The sequence below is a fragment of the Schistocerca piceifrons genome, chromosome 2 (assembly GCF_021461385.2).
Source record: "Schistocerca piceifrons isolate TAMUIC-IGC-003096 chromosome 2, iqSchPice1.1, whole genome shotgun sequence".
NCBI classification, from domain to species: domain Eukaryota; kingdom Metazoa; phylum Arthropoda; class Insecta; order Orthoptera; family Acrididae; genus Schistocerca; species Schistocerca piceifrons.
In genome coordinates this window covers 746609411-746635016 of record NC_060139.1, presented here as the reverse complement: position 1 = coordinate 746635016, position 25606 = coordinate 746609411, and positions in this window count along the sequence as shown.

Here is a 25606-nt window from a genome sequence, read left to right as displayed (position 1 = left end):
TGTAGCTCATAAAATGTAATTTTCCAACTATGACTTATGTTTTTATGTTTAATCAGAGTTCACATTCCTTACCTCTTCGTAGTGAAGGTACACCTTCCCTGAAACTTACACATCCTCTGCAACGTATACATGCATATCGACAGTTATTCTTCCTGTGCCCTGTTCAAGAACGAGGCCCCCATTCCATTTTTATTACTGTTATGGCGTTTAATTAGATGGGATAACAGTGACTATGTACTGCATGCCTCAGCATCTGCTTGCAGAGGGCAGTTACTGCTGATGAGTCATGTCCTCTGTTGGCTAACACTTCGTGTTCTGTCTGTGCTGCCGTCGCATGGAGAGAAATGCGCTGCCCGGGCTCCTTCCCAAAGGTCTCCTTAATGAGTCAAATTTGGGGAAGGCGGAAGTGGCCAGCCGCAGGTACAATGGCGGAGAGCACGTGGCTGCTTTCACGTTATAGAAGTTTGTGCGACGGTTCGGTGAGACGCCACGGGGAGTCTCCAAGCGACAAGCAGTGGCCAGCGGCTAACGCAGTCTGGCGTATTTCTCACGGTGCTGGACGGCATGCCTTTACCACTTTCAGGCCCTCTGGCACAACGGACGAGCGCCCTCGAAATTGTTCCCTGTTGGAAGAGCTATTTTTTCGGAAATGTTCCTGCCATTGTTAGTAAGGGGACCATTTACAGCTACATTTACTGAAGAAAACTTCACAAGCTCAGATCGCTAAAAAAGCCTTTTACTTGATGACCGGTTTCGACAAAACCTATGCTGTCATCATCGGATCTGCAAGAGGATGAACAGAAATTTATAGGAAAAATATTTTACAATATAATAGTTCAATAAACTGTATTGTGACACAACCTACGGAATTATAACACACCATATGCTTTAAAATATTACAACATATTATCCATCAGTGGAGCAAGTCGTTTCACATTGCATATACACTTCCCATTATCACGAAGATAACTATAAATTGGCATATCAAATGTTTAATTACTATGTATAAATATAAACATAATGTTGCGCCGATTATAAATATTCATGCTCACCACCAGCTGCCGATTTACACAGAAGTAGTGTAAACGCAGCGCTCACCACATACACTACCGGCCATTAAAATTGCTACACCAAGGAGAAATGCAGATGATAAACGACTTTTCATTGGACAAATATATTATACTAGAACTGACATGTGATTACATTTTCACGCAATTTGGGTGCATAGATCCTGAGAAATCAGTACCCAGAATAACCACCTCTGGCCATAATAACGGCCTTTATACGCCTGGGCATTGAGTCAAACAGAGCTTGGATGGCGTGACAGGTACAGCTGCCCATGCAGCTTCAACACGATACCACAGTTCATCAAGAGTAGTGACTGGCGTATTGTGACGAGCCAGTTGCTCGCCCACCATTGACCAAACGTTTTCAATTGGTGAGAGATCTGGAGAATGTGCTGGGCAGGGCAGCAGTCGAACATTTTCTGTATCCAGAAAGGCCCGTACAGGAACTGCAACATGCGGTCGTGCATTATCCTGCTGAAATGTAGGGTTTCGCAGGGATCGAATGAAGGGTAGAGCCACGGGTCGTAACACATCTGAAATGTAACGTCCACTGTTCAAAGCGCCGTCAATGCGAACCAGAGGTGATCGAGACGTGTAACCAATGGCACCCCGTACCATCACGCCGGGTGATATGCCAGTATGGCGATGACGAATACTCGCTTCCAATGTGCGTTCACCGCGATGTCGCCAAACACAGATGCGACCATCATGATGCTGTAAATAGAACCTGGATTCATCCGAAAAAATGACGTTTTGCCATTCGTGCATTCAGATTCGTCGTTGAGTACACCATCGCAGGTGCTCCTGTCCGTGATGCAGCGTCAAGGGTAACCGCAGCCATGGTCTCCGCGCTGATAGTCCATGCTGCTGCAAACGTCGTCGAACTGTTCGTGCAGATGGTCGTCTTGCGAACGTCCCCATCTGTTGACTCAGGCATCGAGACGTGGCTGCACGATCCGTTACAGCCATGCGGATAAGATGCCTGTCATCTCGACTGCTAGTGATACGAGGTCGTTGGGATCCAGCGCGCGCGTTCCGTATTACACGAGGCATCACAACAACGTTTCACCAGGCAATGCCGGTCAACTGCTGTATGTGTATGAGAAATCGGATCGAAACTTTCTTCACGTCAGCACGTTGTAGGTGTCACCACCGGCGCCAACCTTGTGTGAATGCTCTGAAAAGCTAATCATTTGCGTATCACAGCATCTTCTTCCTGTCGGTTAAATTTCGCGTCTGTAGCACGTCATCTTCGTGGTGTAGCAATTTTAATGGGCAGTAGTGTATGTGCACCAGGCAGCACTGTGCTAGTTCACCGGATCATCATCCCGTATACAGCATAAAGCAGGCACATAATTCCATACAACCGTTACAGCATTATTAAGGACCGTTTTTATTTATATTAATATTGTAAAATACATTAATATTGCAAAATATTTTTCGTATCAATTTCTCTTCATCCACTTGCAGATGTGATAATGATAGTAAAGCTGGTCATCCAATAAAATGCTTTTTTAGCGTCTTGGCTTGTGAGGCTTTCTTCACTTACAATTTTTTTTTCGGGATCTGCAAGGATCTGCCAGCCGAATGGTTGAGAATTTTTATTTGAGAAAAATATTTCTGCTAACAAGTACAACATTTTTTGAATCTGGGACAGCCTCACGCTGCTGGATGTTCGACAATCTGTCGCCGACAGAGACCGGTCTTTTTTTTTTTATAATGTTAAATTACCACATGAAGTGATTTTTCCTGCGCGCTACAAAACAAGCGCCATGAATAAGAATCAGTCAGTGACGTCAGGGACGTACCGGTAACGTCAGCTTTTGGCGGCAAGCCTTTCTGTTGGGGCATGGTCTTTTGCCCATCTCCTGGAAGGAGACAGTTGCGCCATTCCTGATTACGCGATTGGCACAGAGGAATCTTGCCGTTTGAAATTGGTAGGACAAGTATCAGAGGCGCTCGAAATGGAACATTGTTTTGGAAGTGAGGTTTTAGAGGGAGATGGGAGTTCTTTGCTGAACATTGGAGAGAAAATTCTTTCCAGAATACCGGAGGAGAGTTCTTTTCGGAACACAGGAGGAGGGTGTTTGTTCGATGACGATGTAGAGTACGCATTAGGGTTCGTTCCACAACTCCGAGCCGGAGAGTTAGCTGGGAGACGGCGTCGGGTACGCATCACAGAGCTGGGTCCACTGGTGGTGATCGAGGCGATGATAATGTTTGGGTTGTGGGGCTCTCAACTGCGTGGTTATCAGTTAGCAGCGCCCGTACAAACTCCCAATCTTTACACAGTCCAATCTCACCACTTGAACGAATGATGATGAAACGATGAGGACAACACAAACACGCAGTCTCCGTACAGAAAAAAATCCCCAACCCCGCCCAGAATCGAACCGGGGACTCCGTGAGCTAGAGGCAGCAACGCTAGCCAGCAGATTATGAGCTGCGGACGCGATCGAGTCGAAGTCGAAGTTCGCACCTGGACATGGGCTTCGTGTACATAGACTTGCAAAGTTGTTTTTTTTTTTTTTTTTTTTTTTAATCCGACAGCAGTTAATCAATTAACGTATATTGTATAGCTTTTCAGCTTTGTAATTCACAATCACTGTCATGTCAGACAGAGTCAGTCAGACAGTGTTACTGCTGTTACACAACGAGGGAGACATCGCATAGAGAATCCCATCCCTTCATGTTACTTTGCCAGCCGAGCATTACTATTGAGGTAATTATGATCTAATGTGTTTTATAGAATCTGTTTTCTGTATTGTTTACTTTGATCATCATATTACATACACGATTCTGTTGTAATAAATTAGTCATTTCAATTAATAACTTTTCTTATTTCAGTATAGAATATACCCTGTTCATTTATTGATTTTGATTTCTTTTTGTGGCAGCTTACATGTTAGTTATTCTTTTATCTCAAGCTGCCAACTTAGGTTTCACTAAAAATACGTGTTCAGAAGTCCATAGCGCACAGATTCCAGTAGTGCGTCTTAAGGGTGATTTTGTGTCGAGAGTCATTCCGGGGCATAAGTTAATCTCAGGTTATTTCCACATTACCATATCCACTGGTATCTTGTAACGAAACAGCAAAGAGGAAAGATTAGTGATATTTGAAGTATCCTCTGCCACACATCGTAAGCTGCATTACAGGTAGTGACATAGACATTGACCGTACATCCACGTATCACACCCTAACAAACATATTCAAGTTCGAAACTTGAATTACGTGTACATTGCCGGGAAAAAATTAGCACACGTGGAAAAAAGACGTAGATTTTGATCCGATGACGGCATTTGGCACCGGGAGACAGTAGATGTACTGATAGTGGTTTCAACGGTGTCCACCAACAGATAGCGTAATGGCATGCCTACCAGAGCGCCATGTTTTTTTACCCGTTAATAGGGAATGCTCACAGCGAAAAGGCTCAGAGTATAGCAAGGAGGCAATCATGCCACGGAGACGCACTAGCCAACTGAGCGAGTTTCGAAATAGTTCGAATTGTGGCCTTCCGAGTGGCGGGATGATCATTTCGGCGAATTGGACGTTAATGCAGCACAGACGCCCGCCAGGATCCTCGTACTGTAACGGCAGCAGTGGCAGATCGTACAGTTACCACATCACAGATAAGACAGCCTTAGAGCCCAGACATGTCAACACAAACTGTTGCTGAAACGGTTATTAGTAGTGGGACTACAAGTACGCACACCTCCAACCCGTCTTCCACTCAAGCTACAGCATTGATGTGCACGGCTCGACTTGGATCACTTGGAAGAGGGAACGGCGTGCCGTGATCTTCAGCTATGAAAGCAGATTCTACCTGCTCGCAAGGGATGCTCGTTTGCACATACGACGTAGACCTGGTGAGTGCTGTCTTGTAGAGTGTATTTGTTCAAATGGTTCAAATGGCTCTAAGCACTGTGGGACTTAACATCTGAGGTCATCAGTCCCCTAGAACTTAGAACTACTTAAACCTAGCTAACCTAAGTACATCACACACCTCCATGCCCGAGGTAGGATTTGAACCTGCGACCGTAGCAGCAGCGAGGTTCCAGACGGAAGCGCTTAGAACCGCTCGGCCACAGCGGCCGGCAGATTGTATTTGTACAAGACATATCGGCATCATGCCAGGCCTTGCTATCTGGGATGCGATTACCTACAAATCTCCTTCACCCTTGATGTTTGCGAAAGGGACATTAACTAGCGCTTTGCACGTGCAAAATGTTGTTAGACCCATTGTTTTGCCGTTATTGTAACAGGGAGATGGCATGCAGTTCCAACAGGATAATGCTCGCCCACACACTGCCCGTGAAACTCAACGTGCTCTGCAGGACGTGCAGCAACTTCGCTGGCAGCACGATCTCGAGACTTGTCTGTAATTGAGCACGTGTGGGATATAATGGGACGAGAAGTGACTCGGGCGTCTCGTCAACCAACTACTCAAGTCGGGCAGGCGTGGAGTAACGTATCCCTGGACAGTATTCGTCATCTGTGCAACTGACATGGTGCTGGAGTCAGCGCTTGCATTGTTGCCTATGGAAGCTACACCACATATTAATATGGATGTTTGAGCATGAGTCGATTCGTACTACCTCAGGACCGCTTGTGCCACTGGTCAGCAAATTTAATCATTTCATGTACTCCACATGCACTGTTGCAACAATAAATCTTGGGTCATTGGAGACCTCTAAAAGCGTGTACCAATTTTTTTCCGGCAGTGTATTTTTTGGGGAGTTTTTGTGTGGGAGAGGTGGACGGATGGTGGGACACAGCACACTCGGCGAAATTTATGTAGGCTATCTTCCGCGGTGGAAGCCCTGCTTCAGTTAACGCGCACTCAGTCCCAGGGAGCAGATACTTCTGGGAGTTACCGCCACCGCCGCTACGTAAGAAACCCTGCCCTGCGGCGCAGCTGAGGTAGCGGCAGCGGCCCCAGGAAGCGAGCGCCAGCCAGACAGCCCCAGAGGCCCACGCCCTGAATTATTGAGGGTGGGCGGCGCAGGCAGCGGCCTTTAGTTGTAATTAGGGACAGCGGCAGGCGGGCCGACGGGAAGTGCAGTACCGCGCCTGGCGGTTCACCGAGCTGTGTGAATCGCTGTCGCGCCTGTGTCTGGCGTGAGCAACAGATCAGCCGAGCTGCAAGCTTTCCGAGAAATAAATCTTAACTTAGCTGTTTCCTTGGATACAACAGCAGTAGTTGAGGAAGGAGTGAGACCAGGTTGCAGTCCACTGACCATGTTAGTCAATCTCTGCATAGAGCAAGCACTAAAGAAAGCTAAGGAGTAATTTAGGAAGCTCAGGAAAAGGAGTAAAAGCTTTGAGGTTCACCGGTGTTATTACTATTCTGCCAGAGACCGCAAAGAATTCATAAGGCACACCATCCTCACCTACCCTGAAGTAAACAGTCTTTACCAGTGCTCATGGCGCCCACTTCGCCAGTAGGAACTGCCGTCGCAGCAGGTAGCATCTTGCGGGAAAAACGAATTAGGAGAAAAAGGTATGACTATGTTGTTGACGAGTAACCTCCCCTTCGCATTCAAATTCAAATTCAAATAGCTCTGAGCACTATGGGACTTAACATCTATGGTCATCAGTCCCCTAGAACTTAGAACTACTTAAACCTAACTAACCTAAGGACATCACACAACACCCAGTCATCACGAGGCAGAGAAAATCCCTGACCCCGTCGGGAACCGAACTCGGGAATCCGGGCGCGGGAATCGAGAACGCTACCGCACGAACTGCCCTTCGCATTGTGATGAATATGAGAGTCTACTCCAAGATAAAAATGGTGAGGAGTGCACTCTATAAGAAAAATTGCGGCACTCGCATGACCGGGAGTAAGTTTATAATAATTTATGACTTCGGACTTTCAACAACGTAGGAGAATTCCATCTTTCAAGTACGCTACAAAGAGGTGAGAAGGTTAGCTGTGACACTGCGTTTTCTTACTGCCGATAGCGTTTATCTCAGTTCATGCTATTTCCTGTATCGATATGTAGTGTCTTCATGCAGACTTTAATTAGAACAAATAAGGAACCGCAAATAGTCATAGAGCCTAGATCGGAGGCAGATAATTTGATATTTTCTGTTCCTGCCGAATGTGAAATTATCTTCTTGCGATCTAGGCTGAAAAAACATTTCTCAGTCAGTCTTTAGGTCACTCCAGTCTCCTACTGACAGTATGTCTACAATTAATCGATATGAAACAGTTTTTTTCGAAGCAAAATGTGTGAAAAAATTACCTTAGTAGCCGATATCGGTATTCTGTTTTGAGGAAATGTAAACAATCATTTAGTTTCGATCAGTCTTGATACGACGAAGCTGGTAAACCACAAGCAAGGAAAACTGACAACAATTCTACAAGAATTCCATGTATATTTCATTGCACTTGTATACTTAGTGCACACAAAACTGCTAATCTTAAAGCGCTCGAAAACCTTCAACATCTAGTGCAAGAGTACCTAAGTAATACAAGAGCAGAAACGTAAGAGGCATCATTGCCATTGTAATTTTTTTCCTGACAGACTCGTTTGTATCATTTATGTGTTACTGCCGCTATGACTGATATCCAACGTAATAGTTTCTGGTGAATTACTCTTGAGTATATTAAGTGTATCATAAATTTCTCACCAGCTGTAACATAAGCATAATCGTCGATGACAAGAGGCAAGTATCCAGCTTAACGTATATCACCCCTGTACATTCATTGTCGTCTTAGCCTCTAGCGGAAAATGAGTTGTGGAATGATCCTTTAACGACTGGCCACTAGAGGTTACTGATGACAGCGGTAAGGCAAAGAGCAAATTTTGTGAATCTTTTCCACGTAAAAATACACTGAGTAGTATATCAAAGCAAAACAAAACCACGCGTCATCGTCAAGGAATTCGGTCCAATTTCTTACATTAAGTAAGAGATCCGAAAAGTAGGACAAACTGTACCCGCCCTTTCTGTAGTATGTCACTCTACAATAAAGAGTAAACTCTTCGAAAGTGCATTTAATGGCGGTCAGTATCCAGCAAGAGTTGAAATGTGCAGTAGAAATTGCAGTGTTTTACTAAATTCGTGTTGGCATCTGACCTCGAGAGAGCTTTATTATACGTAGACAGGATAGAGTCGACGTATATCTCAGTATTCTTATTGCAGAGTCTGTAACGTACATGTATTCGTATTTGTATTTATTCATTTAGTCTTACGTATTTTTTATAAAATTTTTGGCTTCGTTTGTCTGAATTTATTTTAACGTCAAGTAATGATTATAAAGTTGTGTCTCGTTTTCTGTCACTTAAATTTGTGGCAGTAGAGATGTGTAGGGAATATGTCGAAGAATTTGAAACTCTAAGATGATATGTAGTATCGCATCCTGATTAAGGTCGATATTTATATATCTTTGGGACGAGGAATTACAAATGACGCTGAGGGTCGCGGCAGGTTATCGAACACCGAAAGACACAGTTAGCGATCAGTAGCAGTTATGACAAGTAGTACTCACACAGTTAGAGACTAAACAGTGCTCTGTGTTAATAATTTTTGATTAAGCTGTAGCTGGCTGTAGTAGTGGACAGTCTGTAATATCTTTGTATGAATGAAGTGATCGTGTAGACAGTGTCGAATGCTCTAGATAAATGTGTGGTTATTCGGTGCACTGAGGCGAGATCAATACTAGACCTGATGACAGCTAGATGTGTTCTGCTCTAAATTATAAAATTAAGCTTCAGAAAGACGGTGGAACAAAAACTGCACGTAACGGAGGACAAACACGTGCAATCGGTTTGTGAATCATACCACACGTAATTATATGCATAAGCACCTTCAAAATTGACCATAAAATTTGTAGTCTGCGTTCACCAAAGGGAGAAAATTCTCATTAAATAAACTTATGTCTCTAATAGGGTGACGGTTCAAGTTTCAATTAACTTTACGTAATACACAGAGAAACATAATTTCAGTTAACTTCATTAATTACAAACTACCTCGTTAGACTGATTGTGATGTATAAGGTTGTATGTGCATAGTATTTCGAATATTTGCTTTATTAACGATCTGATTACCAGTACTGCTTCACAATATGTGTTATAGTGTGTAGCTTTTAAGTGGTTAGTTTTAAATGCTCTGTACAGATTGGTATAAATGTTAAAGGCCTTCGGCCATGCAGTATGATAATATTTTTCCTTACAATCACTGAAATAGATAATATTATTGCAATCCAGCTACCATATATGATGACAGCGAGAACAGTAACTTACGTTCTGTCAAAAACTGTTTAAAAGTAGCCTGACAGTTATATGCGCCATAGATCATTTCAACGATTTTGTTATCGATATTATGATGTGGAACGAGTCTGTTCACATGTTATGTACACCAGATTAGTATAAACATTAATGAATAAACTTTTTCTCAGTCCTACTCATGCCACTACAATAGTTTTTTTACAGGCTACCAATCATTAAACATAATTTCATCTGTGGAATAGAGGACAATCCGATGCCGTGTTGGACGATTCAGGAAATGATTCATCAATTGCTGGGGCCTATTAGGCATTTTTTGAAGTACGATTTCGGAATGCCTTCGTATCATTTCAGTTGTCCTATTTGCTTTCGTTGTCCGTTTTTGCGTTTGATGTAGATTATTTGTTTTGGTAGACATCTGTCGGGTAATCAACTAATATGATCAGCCCATCGAAATCGGCATTTGATGGCGATAGTCTACATGATATTAGTATTTATTTCTTCTAGGATACTGATGTTGGTACGCCGGTTTTGCCATTTAACTTTCAGAATTCTTCTGAGGCATTGCTGATCATATTTCTCGAGGAGCCACAGATGTCTTCTGTTTCTGATCCAGACCACACCGCCATAGCTGGTATGGCCAGAGTTGGTATGGCGATGGTGTCTGAGTACTTTCATGGTTCCAAAGAAAGCTACGCTACACTTCTTATGCGATACTGGATTTCAGCGTCAGTATTTGTGTTAGTCGAGAGATGGTTGCCAAGGTAAGGAAAGTGCTCAAAATTCCGCAGGATTTCTCCAGTGAGTGTTATGGTTATATTTTTGTAACTGGTATTTGGCGAAGGTTGATAAATTTATAATTTCCCGATCCTGACATCCAGGCCGACGCTCAACCATGCCTCGTTGAATATATTCCAAATTGCGTCAAGCAAAGTAAATCGTAGCAAAGCACATAGCTTTACTTTCACGCACTGTTTGAAGACATTCGGCATGGTGGCTGATGGGGGCTAGCCGAGACGACACAAATGGAAAGTACTCTATCGAAAACTGAAAGATTTTGCTCCCTTCATTGGCAGACAGCCCTGTGTTTAGCACGTCGTCTGCTTTTACATACGAATGCAGAAGTGAAACACAGAGTCTACTACGCTACTCAACAAAGAATAGCGACAACAGTAATAGTGCACACTCCGCTCTATGCTGGACTTATGTACTCAACGACCCGAGACAAATGAAAGTCGTACCAAAGTAGGCCTTCTTGAGAGTTTCGTTCGGGTAGAGTTGAGTCATGGACTGTATATAACACAGACCGAGCACGTCTCTATCGCTTTATCGCTACCCTGTTGACGCTTGAAACCAACATGATCGGGGCAGAAAGCCGAGTTCCTGTCATTACGCCCTATGTGAAGTGGAAATGACAGTTACAGTTTCTCTCGTTTGTAGGTGAAAGTAAGCACTGATTCTGACAATTTAACAAACTGTCGTACTACTCTTACACATGTAGCAGTGCTTTTAACCTAGTTTCTCAGAAAATTTCTGATAATGAAGCAGTGGTCAAGTTGAGACGTATTGACAGTTCTTCTAAAAAGCGGAAGAATGACTGTTGACTGTTCTTTAGTGAATAAGTTTTTTTTTTTTTTTTTTTTTTTGCGCTGCAAATTCGTATAGTTCGACGCTTCCATAGAAGTGGAAGATAAAATAACTTCGAACGGAGCATTAGTTTTCTAACGATTCCACAAGAATATGTGTGAAATGCTGTAGTAAGCTTTTGTAAGAAAGAAAATTCGTTTATGTACGTAATGTCAGGTATTTGCACAAAATAAGCACGTATGTTTTCTGACTTCTGCTTAATCCAGTACAGATACCGAAACGATATCAAGATAGGAAGCGTAATACATTACAAAACGTTGCTTATACTGGTGTAGTGAGCTAAACATGGTGGTCCATTGATAGTGACCTGGCCAAATATCTCACGAAATAAGCATCAAACGAAAAAACTACAAAGAACGAAACTCGTCTAGCTTGAAAGGGGAAACCAGATGGCGCTGTGGTTGGCCCACTAGATGGCGCTGCCATAGGTCAAACTGATATCAATTGGGTTTTTTTTAAATAGGAACACCCATTTTTATTATATATTCATGTAGTACGTAAAGAAATATGAATGTTTTAGTTGGACCACGTTTTTCGCTTTGTGATAGATGGCGCTGTAATAGTCACCAACGTATAAGTACGTGGTATCATGTAACATTCCACCAGTGCGGACGGAATTTGCTTCATGATACATTACACTTGTTAAAATAGACCGTTTACCAATTGCGGAAAAGGTCGATGTCGTGCTGATGTTTGGCTATCGTGATCAAAATGGCCAACGGGCGTGTGCTATCTGTGTTGCTCGGTATCTTGGACATCATCCAAGTGTCCGGACCGTTCGCCGGATAGTTACGTTATTTAAGGAAACAGGAAGTGTTAAGCCACAAGTGAAACGTCAACCACGACCTGCAACAAATGATGATGCCCAAGTAGGTGTTTTAGCTCCTGTCGCGGCTAATCCGCTCATCAGTAGCAGACAAATTGCGCGAGAATCGGGAATCTCAAAAACTTCAGTGTTGAGAATGCTACATCAACATCGATTGCACCCGTACCATATTTCTGTGCACTAGGAATTGCATGGCGACGACTTTGAACGTCGTGCACAGTTCTGCCACTGGGCACAAGAGAAATTACGGGACGATGACAGAATTTTTGCACGCGTTCTGTTTAGCGACGAAGCGTCATTCACCAACAGCGGTAACGTAAACCAGCATAATATGCACTATTGGGCAACTAAAAATCCACGATGGCTGCGACAAGTGGAACATCAGCGACCTTGGCGGATTAATGTATGGCGCGGCATTATGGGAGGGAGGATAATTGGCCCCAATTTTATCGATGGCAATCTAAATGGTGTAATCTATGCTGATTTCCTACGTAATGTTCTACCGATGTCACTACAAGATGTTTCACTGCATGACAGAATGGCGATGTACTTCCAACATGATGGATGTCCGGCACATAGCTCACGTGCGGTTGAAGCGGTGTTGAATAGCACATTTCATGACAGGTGGATTGGTCGTCGACGCACCATACCATGGCCCGCACATTCACCGGATCTGACGCCCCCGGATTTTTTTCTGTGGGGAAATTTGAAGGATATTTGCCATCGTGATCCACTGACAACGCCTGACAACATGCGTCAGCGTATTGTCAATGCATGTGCGAACATTACGGAAGGCGAACTACTCGCTGTTGAGAGGAATGTCGTTACACGTCTTGCCGAATGCATTGAGGTTGACGGACATCATTTTGAGCATTTATTGCATTAATGTGGTATTTACAGGTAATCACGCTGTAACAGCATGCGTTCTCAGAAATGATAAGTTCATGTATCACATTGGAACAACCGAAATAAAATGTTCAAACGTACCTACGTTCTGTATTTTAATTTGAAAAACATAGCTGTTACCAACTGTTCGTGCCGGCCGGAGTGGCCGTGCGGTTCTGGGCGCTACAGTCTGGAGCCGAGCGACCGCTGCGGTCGCAGGTTCGAATCCCGTCTCGGGCATGGATGTGTGTGATGTCCTTAGGTTAGTTAGGTTTAATTAGTTCTAAGTTCTAGGCGACTGATGACTTCAGAAGTTGAGTCGCATAGTGCTGAGAACCATTTGAACCAACCAACTGTTCGTCTAAAATTGTGAGCCATATGTTTGTGACTATTACAGCACCATGTATCACAAAGCGAAAAACGTGGTCCAACTAAAACATTTATATTTTTTACGTACTACACGTATATGTAATAAAAAATGGGGGTTCCTATTTTAAAAAACCCAGTTGATATCCGGTTGACGTATGGCAGCGCCATCTAGCGGGTCAACCATAGCGCCATCTGGTTTCCCCCTTCACGCTAGACGAATTTCGTTCTTTGTAGCTTTTTCATTTGACGCTTATTTCTTGAGGTACTTGGCCCGGTTACGATCAATGGAGCACCTTGTACATTAAGGATATGTCGTCTCAAGCCGGCCGGAGTGGTCGAGCGGTTATAGGCGCTACAGTCTGGAACCGCGCGACCGCTACGGTCGCAGGTTCGAATCCTGCCTCGGGCATGGATGTGTGTGACGTCCTTAGGTTAGTTAGGTTTAATTAGTTCTAAGTTCTAGGGGACTCATGACCAAAGAAGTTAAGTCCCATAGTGCTCAGTGCCATTTGAACCATTTTTTTTGTCGTCTCAAAATCATAGTCATTGACGAAGTTTTACGTCCAAGGACCAACATCCGTACTAACTTTCAACTTATGGAAGTACCTCTGCAAGTATTTTAAAGTAATTCATTTACACTACCAATATTTTCGTCACTTTACCTAATCTGTAGGACTACCTGTTCTGAGCATATGTAAAGTTTGTTACTTCTTCATCTAGTTAAAACCACAACATTTGATCTGTAACAAAAATGTGATAAATTGTGCACTATAAGTTCGTAATGACATACTCGGCTTCTTGCCCCGGGCAACATGACTTAGATGTTGGTTTCAGTAAAGTGACGTCATGCGCAGTCTATGTTATTTATGGTCTATGACTAGAGTACTCACTCTCATGTCACCGCCTCAAGTGCCACTCTTGGAGCTCGCGATTCGTACTGTAAGGGTCAGGGAAACGAAAAAGAGTCAATTAGAAAAAAAAAGTAAGTAAACTATTTATTATTTCAAAAATAATCGCCAGAATAGTTAATACATTTATCTCACTATGAAACAATACGGTCAAAGCCTCCATGAAGCAATAACTGCGGTTGCCTATAGAACCATGATTGTACCAATGCGTGCACCTCCTCGTCCGAGGCATATCGACTGCCAAGAATCTCTTTCTTCACGTCTCCAAAAATGTGGAAATCGCATCGGGAGTGATCGGGATTGTATGGGGGATGTGTAAGGGCTTCCCACCGAAACATCTGTAGCGTACTCTAAACAAGTTTGGCAGCATGTGGACAGGCATTATCCTGCAACAGAACGATACCGTCCGTCAACATTTCCGAGCGTTTGGACTTGATGGTCCGCTTTAATCAATGCACAATGGTACATCGACACCTGGCAAAAATTGAAAAGCGTCATCATCTCCAAACGCCCAGGAATGTTGAACTACATTCGTGGCCGTCAATATGCTTCGCCTGGGTACAATCATGGTTCCGTAGACAACCGCCAACATTTTTCTATGAAGGCGTTGACCATCTTTTCTCACAGTCGCATAAATTATCGCCAGTAATGGCGATTATTTTTGAAATAATAAACAGTTTACATATTTTGCTTCCATCTATTTCGTTTCTATTTGACTGCACTTTATAGAACTAAATGCGAGAGTAATTTAAACTGGTCGGGAGGCTTCACGTGGAGCCAGCTACCGAGACGGCGCCGTAATAGGCCTACTAGCAGAGGCTGTCTCGCAGCGTCCCGGTGAATATCTGAGGTCATGTTAATTTTTCATTATTAAAAGAGCTTAATTACAGATTTCGCTCTCTCTTCTGTTTGATTTCGGTGTTAATGGCCGGCCGCTGTGTCCGAGCGGTTCTAGGCGCTTCAGTCCGGAACCACGCGGCTGCTATGGTCGTAGGTTCGAATCCTGCCTCGGGCATGGATGAGTGTGATGTCCTTAGGTTAGTTAGGTTTAAGTAGTTCTAAGTTCTAGGGGACTGATGACCTCAGATGTTAAGTCCCACAGTGCTTAGAGCCTTTTAAACCAAGGTGTTAATGGTCGGAGTAATCGTGTGTGTGTGTGTGTGTGTGTGTGTGTGTGTGTGTGTGTGTGTGTGTGTGTGTGTGTGAAAATCTGTTAAATATTTCAGTCTATGGCTATAGAGCATTTGTTGGAATTATTTAAGTACAGTAAATACCAGTCCAGTTCAGATTCATTAAGATTTTTCAGCGTTTAGCATTTTCAGCTGTTGGAGCATCATCGCTGATGAGCAGCAGCCGCCGCTATCACGCGGCAAATATGAATTTAAACTAACCGTGCAAAAGGCGCACGACCTAATTTACATTAAGTTGTTTGACTTTCAGAACAGCAGGGAAGAGGAGCAGAACAATTTCTAAACATTTTCTTACTGAATTTTGACTTAAAGCTCAACTTCAACCTTGGCTTGGACTAACGTAGGCACTTATAGTATTTTTGTGAACAGTAAAGAGTTTTCTTACATAAAGTCAATGAAACCATTAGCAAATATAACAGTAAAGTATTTATCTCAAAGTAAATATTACTACAGATGGTAAGTACGTTCTTGGTTCAAATGGTTCAAATGGCTCTGAGCACTTAACATCTTAGGGCATCAGTCCCCTAGAATTTAGAACTACTTAAACCTAACTAACCTAAGGACATCACACTCATCCATGCCCGAGGCAGGATTCGAACTTGCGACGGTAGCAGTCCCGCGGTTCCGGACTGCAGTGCCTAGAAACGCACGACCACCGCGGCCGGCAAGTACGTTCTATGCAGTTCAGTGCGAATCTTTATGCCGCTCTCCAACTTAGGTAAAAATTGTAACACGTAAGCAATTTAACTGAGCTTAGCCGGCAAATAATAATATCCATTATTAACTGCATTATTGTGTTCAAACAAAAATAGACAAAAGTTATTTCATTACAATTTTTAAAGACACTCTGCAACAACAATTTACAGCTTGCAAATCTCACTTTATAGGAAAAAATAAACGGAGAGACGGCATTTATCATTGTACCTTAACTTAAACCTCGCGTCTGACTCTTATTCAGTCGAAACAAAGTGAGTTACCCTTGCTTTTCTATTAAATAACTGAATTAATGTTTATCCAAGGTTTCCAACTTTACCAAAAAAAAGTTCAACCTGTACAACTTCGTGGTTTACACGATGAACAATTTGTCTCCTTCATTATTTATTAACGAAGAAAATAAAATTCCTGAATGAGTCTGCAATCATTGTGGATTTGTAGGAATAAAACAATCAAGAGCGAATGTCGAACCAGAAAAATAGAAAAGCATAAAGTTTAAAGACTTTATAGTTACTAACAATGACAACAGTTCCAGTCTCTGACAGCGCGTGTGAAAAATGAAGACCTAAATCCTCCCATGAGATCTCTGATTTCTTATATTATTACGATTGTCGTTTTTCCCTAAGTCGGTAGGAGGTAACAAAACACTTTTGTATTCTGAAGAGAAAGTTAGTGATTGAAATTTCGGGGAAACGTCTCCCCCCGACGAATAAAGCCTTTGCTTTAACGATTGCCAGCGCAGCTCGTGTAGCACAGCCTTGGCAATCTCTCCTCTATTTTCCGGTAGTACAAAACGAGCTGCCCTTCTTCAAGCTTGTCGCTGTTCTCCGTTAATTCTATATGGTAAGGATTTCGTATCGCGCAACTGTACTCCAATAGAGGACGGACAAGCGTAGTGCAGGCAGCCTCCTTAGTAGATTCGCTGCATGATCCAAATGTCCGCCAATAAAACACCGACTTTGGTTCGCCTTCCGTATAAGATTTTCTATATGATGGTTCCAGTTTAAGTTATTCCTGAGAGTAGTCCCCATTTTTTTAGTTAAATCGGCAGCCTTAAAATTTGTATTGTTCACCGTATAACCGCTAGATGTGCGGCAAGTGACTTAACCCTGGTTGTGAGAGAGAGTTGGAGCTGCCTTTCGAAATATATAAATTTACAATCAAATTGTTTTATACATTTTATTCAGTTTTGCTAATCCATACATTTTAGTAATTTTTGGACAAATTTTGACTGATAGGAGAACATCGAACATGCGTAGTTAAAGTAGGGAAAACTGTTTTCAGTAATCATACCATCATGATAAGACAACATACAGTGAATAATGAAGTATTATGGAGTTGATGCAAACGTCACTCTAAAGCAGTTACAACGGCTACTAGTAATTAACTCCGCTTAAAGGTACTGTTGCCATCTGAAAAAGTTAATTTAATGATTGCACAATTGTGTCTATTTACACCATGTTCTATAAATTAACTTAAAGTATTTGTAATTTTAAGACTGTTTGTCATTTTATATTTATGACCCACTATCAACACCTGTCGGTTTGCACTTGCATCTTCCTAAACTTTTGAGCCGAGAAGACAGTAGATACCCTGCTCACCCACAGATTTTATTGATGCCGATACGAGAAGTTGTTTTATAAGTTTTAAGTTTTCGTGAGCAAATTATTCAAATTTTATTTGCATTTTTTTGTGACATAATCTTACACACAGAGCGTATGATGGCAGTAACCGAAACAGTCATAAATTAATACATTAAGCGATCTAGATGGCTTTAGTCTTAAAAATCTTTCATTACGGGACGTCAGTCATTTGTTATTAGCAGGTTCATTCATTGTTTATAACGCTAAAGTGGATTTTATGATTTGTTACAGAAAAATTCACATACAGTCGTATAGCGTAACGCGCAGCGCGCTAGCTTGCGAGACGGGAGGGTCTGCCAGACCAACAGCGAATCTGTGTGACGGATTAACGACCCTGGCTGGTGCACTGACCAGCCTGAATGTTGTTTTTAGGCTGTTTCCCAAACTCCTTTAGGAAATACTCGGCTGGTTCCACTTTCAGTCTCAGAAAATACTATATGCGAAGAGTTAGAAAACGATATTACGAGAAACAGGACTTCAGCCGCCTACGGGCATTGAGATAAATCAGCGGTGATAATTTGTTCCATACCGGGACTCGAAGCCGGGTGCTGTACTTCCCTAGAATGGTTGCCCTAACAGCCTCCGCCATGCAGACACGCTTCACGGGCGATCCAAATCCTCAACCTGTCAAGCACAAGTGCTGCTCCCTTCGTCAGCTTCTAGACAAGCTGAACAACCGGGTTCGAGTTTCGATTCGGCACAAATTTTCAACCTTCACCATTGATGTATTTCAATGCCCGTAAGCAGCTGAACTCCTGTTTCCCATAATACTACAACTTCACAGCCACTGCAACCCGCTCTTCAGCCAGTTGACAATTAAAAATTAAATGAGACGATAAACAAGAAACAGACAGTGGAGATATTTACATTGAATTTAAAACTTGTTACAGATGAAAAATAAAACAGAAGTCTTCAGATATACGATAGGTAACCTCTTGCACTGGTTGTTAAAAAGAGTAATCATAACAAGTAAAATTAAACAATAGGCACAAGTTTAAAATATGTTGCCAAATCACTGATATTTAGAAGAAGCACTATGCTGCCACTTCAATCTGGATGCACCTGCCATGGGACAGGCAGTCAGTTGTTGAGGGGGAAAAGGATTGGCCGGTGAGGAGGGTAGGAATATGGTTCAAAAATGGTTCAAATGGCGCTGAGCACTATGGGACTTAACGTCTGAGATCATCAGTTCCCTAGAACTTAGAACTACTTGAACCTAACTAACGTAAGGACATCACATACATCCATTCCCGAGGCAGGATTCGAACCTGCGACCGTAGCTGTCGCGCACTTCGAGACTGAAGCGCCTAGAACCGCTCGTCCACACCAGCCGGCAGGAATATGATGCTATAAGGACGGAGGACTGGTGCACAGCAGCGATGAAGTGGCCCTTGGGACAGAAGAGGGGGTGGATTAGAGAGGAGTTGATGACACCAATAGATGTTGGAAAGGGGGTGAGGAAAGAGGGGGTAAGTTCAAAAATGGTTCAAATGGCTCTGAGCACTATGGGACTTAACATCTATGGTCATCAGTCCCCTAGAACTTAGAACTACTTAAACCCAACTAACCTAAGGACATCACACAACACCCAGTCATCACGAGGCAGGAAAAATCCCTGACCCCGCCGGGAATCGAACCCGGGAACCCGGGCGCGGGGAGCGAGAACGCTACCGCACGACCACGAGCTGCGGACAAGGGGGTAAGTAAATGTGAAGAGTGGAGAGAGAGAAAGCGCTGATAAGGTGGGTTGTGTAGGGTGGACCTACAGCTGGTAGAACTGGTAAAAATCGAGTAGCAGTTCATGATTTGGGAGGGGGAGTAGATGGAGGGTGAGTAGGTGGAGGGTTGATGGGATGTGTTGGTAGAGGCGTGGCAGCATTTGGGGATTGGAAAGTGAGGGGAAACGATAGGATTATTAGAGTCGAGTTTGCAGATGGTGTAGGTTGTTCGGAGGTGTTCAGTGTGTGTGAGGAGAGGCGGGAATTTGGTAAGTTGGTGAAGGAGCCTTGTGGGTGAAGAAGGTAAGCGGATGCGGAAAGCAAGGTGGAGCGCATGGGGTTCCCGGATCTGCAGGAACTGATAAAAGTTATGTGTAGCCGAGATCCACGCAATATGCACATAAAGGGTGGAACGGATCGAGAATTTATAGGTGTGGAGGACAGTGATGGAGACCAATGCCCATGTTAGTTTTAGTCTATTTTGGACTTTCTGTTGGATGATTGGTACTTGAAATTTCCAGGCCGTCTCATGGCGAAGTTAATTAAAATAGATTTTCTAAAAAGTAGAACCGCGGACGTCCTAGACAGAGTAGCTACTAATGAAAAGAACTGAATATTACATGAAAGTGAACAGGTTTAAAGTCAGCATAGTAGAAACCATTTGCTACATATAAAAAAACGAAAATACTATTAACTCTAGATTCATGAGCCAAATTAAAGAAGTATTACGCAGAGAAACTGTCGAAGAGATATACGTGCTCGGCGTACTGCGTCAGAAGAGGTGGTAACGTGAGCAGGAGGCCGGCGCAAACAGCGGGACGGCCACGTGCAAACAGGCGCTGCAGCAGCTACCCTCAGCTCATCAGTCAACAGCGGCCAGGCGGGACAGGACACGCGGGATCACAGCGGGACAGGCGATACGATGAAAGCGGGGACGACGGTCCGGTCAGCAACTCGCTTCGCAACGGCTGTCGTGGTGGTAGTGGGAAGGCGCGTTTCCCTGCTTCTGTGAGTTACCCCATAGGGTCGCCTTTTAAGCTTTAACAAACTACCCCAACACCACAGATACATTACTGTTGTTTTAAAATTTGGCATCACATTGTTAAAACAATGGCAGGGCAGGAATTAATAGGGCAATTTGTTTCCACTCAGCGTTTACAGAAACAGCACTCTCAAAAGATGTGAATTTTATGTCAACGTGTTCATTCTGTGATTTTTTTTTATTTTCGAAAATGCTTAATTCAGTAATAATATCGTGAAGCACTTCGTTGAACTTCAATCACCTTCAGAAAATATCGCTTACAATTGCTTTGCAAAACTTTGTCAGATCAGACTTCTGTTGGCGATGTACTTCGTAAAATTCGGCCACAGCCGCTTTTTAGCCACTACCGTTTTTCTAGTAACAATCCCCGAGGCTTTCTTCAAAGTGCACGGCGGTACGTTGATAAGGATAAAGAACGTTTTACGAAACGATCCGGAGATGTGTGAAAGAATGCGTGCATGACTGCAGAAACAAGTGCAGTATTGCACCCAAATGCGGGGACGTCAAAATCAAATGGCTCTGAGCACTGTTGGACTTAACTTCGGAGGACATCAGTCCCCTAGAACTTAGAACTACTTAAACCTAACTAACCTAAGGACAGCACACACGTCCATGCCCGAGGCAGGATCGAACCTGCGAACGTAGCGGTCGCTCGGTTCCAGACTGTAGCGCCTAGAACCGTTCGCCCACTGCGGCCTGCTCGGGGACAACATATGAATCGTTTCCTTAAAAAGGTACGGCTGTACAGCAAATTGTGACACGTTTCGTGCTGACACAGTGTGGTATTCCTTGTGTGGTGGCACTTGAGCCCAAGTAGATGGATTCTCTGGCAAACAACTCGTTTTGGGCCCATGTTGACTGGAACGCTCTTACATCTACTGTATTATCGTATACATCCAATTGCTTTAGTTTTCACGATTAATTAAGATAGGCCGTGTGTAGGCTGAATCACAGAACTTGCCCATCCCGAATACATCGTGAACGGATGTTAGTATCAGGAGGTAGTTACCGGAAATCAATGTAGACAAGTGCAAGAAACGTGCTGTGCTGGTAACAACTGCATCTCTTTTACCTACCAAGATGTTAATGAACTATTATTTATTTCAAAATGGACCAATATGGAAGGCGTCATAATTAAATAACGAGGTAGTACGCCTTCTACTGTGTGCACCCACATAGGAATAGATATTAGAAAATACTTAACCTAGATATTTCCGGCGAACCACACTTTAGTTCGTCTTTCTGATTTAGTTCTCTTCTGAGCCTCGGCTGAAGAGAATGCTATTGCGTAATAGCGCCGCGATAAATATTGAATAAAACTACGGTAGCGCACTAACCTCAAATTAGACGTGAAATTAAAAAAAAAATTGCAGACGGAATATTTACAAGTGTTAAAGGAGATGTTTGGTGATATTGCTATGTTACGTATGATAGTTTCTCAATTGCACATACTGTTTTCCGATGTTCTGGAAAAGCTCGAATGAGATCCTTATCAACCTCTCATTGCAAGAACCGAAGGAGACGTTTAGAAAATTAATGAAGTTTTGCGGAAAAACCAGCATATGAAAATAGCATGAACGCCGACATGTTAAGAAGTACGAAAAAGTCTCCGTCCGAGCAGGTCTCGGAAGACCTAACGGGATCGACCGACCGCCGTGTCGCCCTCAAGCCATAGGCTTCACCGGATACAGATATGGAGGGGCACATGGTTAGCTCACCGCTCTCCTAGCCGTTGTCCGTTTCAGTCAAGAAGCTCTTCAGTTGGCCCCACAGGGGCTGAGTGCACCCCGTTTGCCAAAAGCGCTCGACAGGCCCGTACAGTTACCCATTCAAATACTAGACAAGCCCGACAGCGCTTAACTTTGGCAATATTGCGGGACCTGGTGTTACCATCCTGGCGAGGTCGTTGGCAAGAAAAAAAGTGAGACAAATTTTGCTTAATTAATGAACCATTCAACAGTTAACGCAAAAATTGCTCTCGAATAGTCTCACTCAGGAACTAAAAGAGGCTTGGAAGAGCATTTGCTCAAACGTCATTGAACAACTTGAAGAACAATAAGACTACCTCACAAATGTCAAATTCGTCAATCGATGCCTGAAAGATTTCCGCTTCGTCAAGAATGAAAAAAAAAGCGCGAATGAGGCAGCCGGCCGCGGTGGCCGAGCGGTTCTAGGCGCTTCAGTCTGGAACCGAGCGACTGCTACGGTCGCAGGTTCGAATCTTGCCTCGGGCATGGATGTGTGTGATGTCCTTAGGTTAGTTAGGTTTAAGTAGTTCGAAGTTCTAGGGGACTGATGACCTCAGCTGTTAACTCCCATAGAGTTCAGAGCCATTTTGAACTGATTTTGTTTTTTATGTATCAAGAAATACTGAAAATAAGTCATAATCAAGATGAGGAAAGGAGTTGGGAAAAAAAGATCGGATTTGTGGAAGAAAAACTCGTGGTTTCGCATCGTGAGAACGCGCCACGGCAGCACGCCGTGTCGTCTATGCGAGAAGCTGTTTTCAACAAGTAAGTGCAGTCCTGTGCTCCAGTGTCCTCGGTTCAAATGGTTCAAATGGCTCTGAGCACTATGGGACTCAACTGCTGTGGTCATCAGTCCCCTAGAACTTAGAACTACTTAAACGTAACTAACCTAAGGACATCACATACACCCATGCCCGAGGCAGGATTCGAACCTGCGACCGTAGCAACAGCGAGGCTCCGGACTGGAGCGCCTAGAACCGCACGGCCACCGCGGCCGGCGTGTCCTCGGTATTCGCCACGTCTCACTCCATGTGATTTCTATTTCCCAAAGTGGAAGGTACACCAGAGAACACATTTTCAGTCTCTGGAACAGGTAAAACTAAAACAACGGCATAGTTCTTCAACAGGGGAACAACTGAAGAGCCACTCCATTGGTCTGAACTGTGGAATACATATATGCAACGGTATATAGACAGGCAAGGAAATACGACGAATCAGATAAAAGGTAGTAACTTTGTTTGCAATAAATCCAATTTCTCACAAGAGTCTCATTCCAGAGTGAAATTTTCACTCTTCAGCGTAGTCTGCGCTGATATCAAACTTCCTTGCAGATAAAAACTGTGCCGGCCTGAGACGCGAACTCGGGACCTTTGCCTTTCGCACGCAGGTGCTCTAGAGCACTTGCCCGTGAAAAGCAAAGGTCCCGAGTTCGAGTGTCTGTCTGGCCCACAGTTTTACTCTGCCAGGAAGTTTCGGGAGTCTCATTATTTAATTTCCAAACTGAGTATTTTTAATAGGAATTAAAAACCGCTTTGTGAGAGGAGATCACTGATCTCTAGTTTTCAGCGAAATTTTATGAATACATGTTCCGAATGAAAGCATCTCTTGAGAGGAATTCGCAGTTGATTCATCTGATGTGTTTAGTGACGGCTGTGGTCGCCACAGTGCATCGTCATCAGAATAACACCGGCATTGCAATATCGTTATTTATCCGCCGATACCGGGCACGCGACTTTGAAGCACAACTTCTGATCTGTACAGGAATACATAGTGGATGTGCGAGTACCGATCGTAGACGTATGGTTGACGATATATGGAAGTTTGGGTCTGGCCGTGAGCCGTGCACGGGTAGCCAAGTGGTGAGGCGACCGCTTGCGATAAGCGAGAAATCCGGGTTCGAGTCTTGCTTCGGCACAAATTTTCACTGTCGTCATTCCATTCTACAGCTGATGGTAGCCAGTTGCGAATTCATCTGATGTGTTTAGCAACAGCTGTGGTCGCCACTGCATAGTCATCCGAATAACACCGACACTGCAATATCGTGGAAGTATCTCTAGCCGACTAACTCATCAGGTACGCTTATCATCCAAAGTAAAGTAAATTTCTTTAGCTCTTAGAATAAATTGCACAAGAAAATGAAATTATTTCTAATGATCAGTTGCTCCATTTACTTAGACAGTAAGTAATTTTAAAATAGTGAACATGTGTGGGACTGCATCAGCCAATGCGTCACATCAAGGTGAATGATAAAACTTCTTTTTTTTTTAACTCTAAAAAAGACCTTCCTTTCTGTGTTATATCTGGACGACGACATTTGCACTGCTCTATGGCGTGAATTAAATCAAGCGACGCCGAGGAAATTAGATTTGAAAATTAGACCGTAAATGTAGTTAAGCAGTTTTGCTAAACAGGCAGAAAAATAACAATGGCCGAAACAGAGGGGATACAAAACACAATCAGGCAACAGCAAAAAAAAAGCTTTTCGTGAAAAAATGATTCTGTTAACATCGAAAATAAATTTAAGTGTTGCGAAGTATTTTCTGAAGATATCTGTATCGAGTGTAGCCTTGTAAAGAAGTGAAACATAGACGACAAGCAGTTCAAATGGCTCTGAGCACTATGGGACTTAACATCTATGGTCATCAGTCCCCGAGAACTTAGAACTACTTAAACCTAACCAACCTAAGGACATCACACAACACCCAGTCATCACGAGGCAGAGAAAATCCCTGACCCCGCTGGGAATCGAACCCGTGAACCCGGGCGCGGGAAGCGAGGACGCTACCGCACGACCACGAGCTGCGGACACGACGAGCAGTTCTGACAAGAAAAGAATAGAAGATTTTGAAATGTGACGCTACAGAAAAATATTGAAGACTGGATGGGTAGATTGAATAGCTAATGAGGAGGTACTGAATGGAACTAGGGAATAAAGAAATTAGTGATATGACTAAAAGAAAAGTTCAATTGATAGGACACATCCTGAGGAATCAAAGACGCGTCAGATTGGTGTGGTGAGGGAGGGGGAGGGGAGGGAGTGCGCAGAGACGAAGGGCTTTGTACAAGTAGGCAAGTGTGGAGACCGGAATTAAACCAGTTTCTGGCTGTACATCACAAAAAAGCAGCAGCATGACGTGGCAAACGGTTCACCAGGAAAGGAGATAGGACGTCGACACTATCTATGACCAAAAATTAACAATGCATGAGAAAGTATATTAACACTGTATCTAAACATATTCGAAAAAAATGGAATTGAATTTAAAATTAATTACCGTTGATTAAATTTTGCGTATCATTAGAAATTAGTGAGATGATTTACATAGTTATGTTAATTCTCTCAATATCTAAGACGCATTTACGGAAAACGGCTTGTTAAATGATTTCCCTGCTGGCGTGATTAATGATGTCTGTGTCAAGGCAGTGCCTGGGTCACCAGTCCTCACTTCACTCTTTTTTCTGCCGAATTCTACAAACTCTCTTTCTCCTTTTCATTGGGCAGCATGTGCATTTCGCTGCCATCTCAAATTTGGTTGTAAAATTTTGTTTCACTGAGGACTGCACTGCTGTATATCACATTTTCCTAAATTTTTGTTTTGCATTCATTCCACGAAGCTTCC